A 3955-nucleotide genomic window follows, 5' to 3' on the forward strand; every position below is an offset into this window, starting at 1 on the left:
TTATCCCCAGTGATAAACTGCAGGAATATTCTCAACAGAGCCAGAAAAGCTTTGTGTTCATCAGAATTCTCACTCTGCTCTGTCCATCAAAATAAAAGGTTTTAAAGGGAATCCTCTTCCCCTTTTATCTGCTGGGATGAAGGCAGCAACAACTGCAACCAGGGCCCAGGCTCTCCAGTCCAAGACATTCAATCCCTGCCACCAGACAGCCCCCAAATGCCTCAGAATGTGTCACAAAAGCAGTTTTTATTCCATATTTTTAGTAATTCTTGCTGTAAATGATCCCTTATCTGTCAAACAGCATCCTTCCGAGCAGAATATTCAGAGATGTGGCTAAAATTAAAGCCACATCCCTGAGTTCAGGTGGCTGGTGAAGCAATTGACATCCAGAAAAAAAAAAAAATCCCTTGTTACCATCTCAAGAGAGCAGCAGCCAGAAGCACTCTCCCCAGTAAAAATGAAGCAAATCACTGGTTCATGAGACTAAAATACATTGTGAGAGAAAAAACTCTTTTCCATTATTAGTTGCCACATAAATAAGGAAAGTACAATTATTCCTCCCAGCTCTCCGCGTGTTCTGAAGTATTATTTTTGTCAGAAGTAGAATTGAAATGACTCTCCCTGACACTCGAGCTCCATTAACTGGGAATTCATGGCTTTTACTAAGGGATATCTAAAAATATTCCACATTTTGCATGTTATCTTTCCCCATCCAGGGACACAGATGAGGATGGAGATGAGCTGGAGACTGGAGACAAACTGAGGGAATGTCATCCTGCCCAGCCAGGTTGTTATGGATAACAAGATTATTCCACAATAGTTGACCCAAATTAAAGATAAAGGATTAAAAATGCACCGCTCTGGACTGCCTATAGAGATCTCTCGTCTCCATCTGTCACCGTCTACGTCCGGCCGTCCCGACCTGGACCCCAGAACCCCCCGAAACCTACAGTCAATTTAATAAATTTACAATAAAACTTCGTCTCTTTTTTTTTATTTTTATTATTTATTTATTCCTCATCAGACAAGTTCTCCAGCAGGAGCCACTGATACCATGGCTGAGATGCAAAGAAAGTTGATTTAAGTGCTAAATTTTTTTATACCCGAAGCACCACAAATAAATCTCAACTTCAGAGCTTCTCAGAGTTCATATTTTCAGTGCTAACATTCAAAAGAAAAGAGAAAGCCAATCTTTTCCCCCATGAAGGTTTTGATGAAGCGTCAAACAGCACGACGGGAATTTTCATGGACGAGGTGTTACCAACTCCCAGTTTATCCCCAGTGATAAACTGCAGGAATATTCTCAACAGAGCCAGAAAAGCTTTGTGTTCATCAGAATTCTCACTCTGCTCTGTCCATCAAAATAAAAGGTTTTAAAGGGAATCCTCTTCCCCTTTTATCTGCTGGGATGAAGGCAGCAACAACTGCAACCAGGGCCCAGGCTCTCCAGTCCAAGACATTCAATCCCTGCCACCAGACAGCCCCCAAATGCCTCAGAATGTGTCACAAAAGCAGTTTTTATTCCATATTTTTAGTAATTCTTGCTGTAAATGATCCCTTATCTGTCAAACAGCATCCTTCCGAGCAGAATATTCAGAGATGTGGCTAAAATTAAAGCCACATCCCTGAGTTCAGGTGGCTGGTGAAGCAATTGACATCCAGAAAAAAAAAAAAATCCCTTGTTACCATCTCAAGAGAGCAGCAGCCAGAAGCACTCTCCCCAGTAAAAATGAAGCAAATCACTGGTTCATGAGACTAAAATACATTGTGAGAGAAAAAACTCTTTTCCATTATTAGTTGCCACATAAATAAGGAAAGTACAATTATTCCTCCCAGCTCTCCGCGTGTTCTGAAGTATTATTTTTGTCAGAAGTAGAATTGAAATGACTCTCCCTGACACTCGAGCTCCATTAACTGGGAATTCATGGCTTTTACTAAGGGATATCTAAAAATATTCCACATTTTGCATGTTATCTTTCCCCATCCAGGGACACAGATGAGGATGGAGATGAGCTGGAGACTGGAGACAAACTGAGGGAATGTCATCCTGCCCAGCCAGGTTGTTATGGATAACAAGATTATTCCACAATAGTTGACCCAAATTAAAGATAAAGGATTAAAAATGCACCGCTCTGGATGGTGGTATTCTCTAAATTTTCCCCTCTTGCAGCTGTTCTGAAATATTGACTTTGTAAGGGCAACATCATCGATTTTCAAGCTAAATTTATTAGATTTGAACCCACATAAAGCAGAGAAGAGAGATGCCCACAAGCAAATAATAATTTCTTGGAAAGGCAAAGCAGGATTAGGTAGTTACTCCTATCCAGAGAGAGGCACCTGAGCTACAACATTTCACAGGACAGAAAACAAAAGAGGAATTGGTGGCTTGGGTGGCCCCAGGAGGGGTCAGATCACACCTGGATCCTGGAGGACTTTGATTCCCAGGTTTCTTGGCTCCTTTTTGCAAGGGGAAAGCCAACAAAACCCAAAGTTTTCAGCCTGTCAGGTTTCATTCCTTATTCCTTTTTTACCTCCTACCTAGCAAGGGACCAGCAGAAATTCTTGGATAAAAGGCTGAGGAAGGTATGAAGGAAATACGGAGTTTTCCAAGCCTTTTGAACCAGATGTGGATTGCTGCAGCTTTTCCAGCCTGGCCTCCAAACCAGGATGGAAATGAAGGAACACAGCTGGACATGAGGCTGCCAGAACCTCCCCAATCCAATGGGTGCCTCCAGCCAGGATTGCCCATGGATCAAAGGCAAAATGCCCGAGGTGCCCAGCTGATCACCAGCTCTGCAGGTCTGTACTGATCAGCCCTAACCCAGAGCATCCACAGGGCAGGAGCTGCAGGATGTCCAGCAGGATATCCAGGTTATCCCAAAGGAATAGCTTCAGAGCACCGTTAAACTGGTGGGAACCAAAAGCTGCCAGTTTTGGTGTGGATCTCCAGCAGAAAAATCAAAAAGTCAATAAAAAACAAGCAGCAAGTCTGTCCTATGAACCTCAGCCCCCAAAACCCCCGTGAGGGGGGAGATGAGACACAAAACAACAGGTTTGATCCCACAGCATGGATCAGATCCAGTGCCAAGCTCTGCATCCACCAGCCCAGCACAGAGGACACAAGGAACACCCTCATTTCCACTCCCAGATTCCCTGTGTGCCTCTCCAACAGCAGCAGCTCCGTTCCTCAGCCTGCAAATGAGCTGAGGGACCAAGGGCCCATCAAGCACCTTCTTAATTGTTTCAAAAATTGCTTTGCTGCAATCTGGATCTAATTCCAACAAGAGTTTTGTTACTGAGTAAAGGGGAAGCAGAATTTCCTCCATCCCTTGGCTTTGATCAGACAAGTGGCCAAGGAGAAGGGAGTAACAGGTTAATTCCTCTTGGAACAGGAGATAAAGCAGGCTCAAGCCTCCTCTCAAGGTCACCATTTAATTGCATGAAGCCCTATTAGAAACCTACCCCAGGATATTTAAATTAATATAATAACAGTCCACCTCTGGCCCAAAAACAAATCCAAAGCTAAATTACCAGGAAAACTCCAAAAGTTAAGAGAAGATAACTACAAGATCATACAGAAGCAAGGTTTTAATTATTTGTGTTGAAACAAATTACCATGGTACAAGTTTTCAGGAGAGTTTAAAGGAAACTGCCTGCAAAGTTGCTTTAAAATCTTTTAAAATCCAGAATCTTTTGAACGTCACCCCATCATTAATATCAGGAACTCCTGCTGGCCAGGAACAGTCTGGAAATCAACGTGTGCCCAGCAAGGACTGAGGGAGGAGTAGGAAAGGGGAGGAAATGGGGGTGGAGGGGGAAAAAAAAGGCAAAACCCCTCAGTTTTAGGTGATCTCTGTTTGAGGTTGGGCATCAAGTACAGGGTTCCCTAATGGTCGAGCACAGAGGGGACACAAGAACTGAAGGTCCCCAGGAAGATCTGCAGCATTCACCAGAT

The sequence above is a fragment of the Corvus brachyrhynchos genome, unplaced genomic scaffold, assembly GCF_000691975.1.
Source record: "Corvus brachyrhynchos isolate BGI_N302 unplaced genomic scaffold, ASM69197v1 scaffold544, whole genome shotgun sequence".
Classification (NCBI taxonomy): domain Eukaryota; kingdom Metazoa; phylum Chordata; class Aves; order Passeriformes; family Corvidae; genus Corvus; species Corvus brachyrhynchos.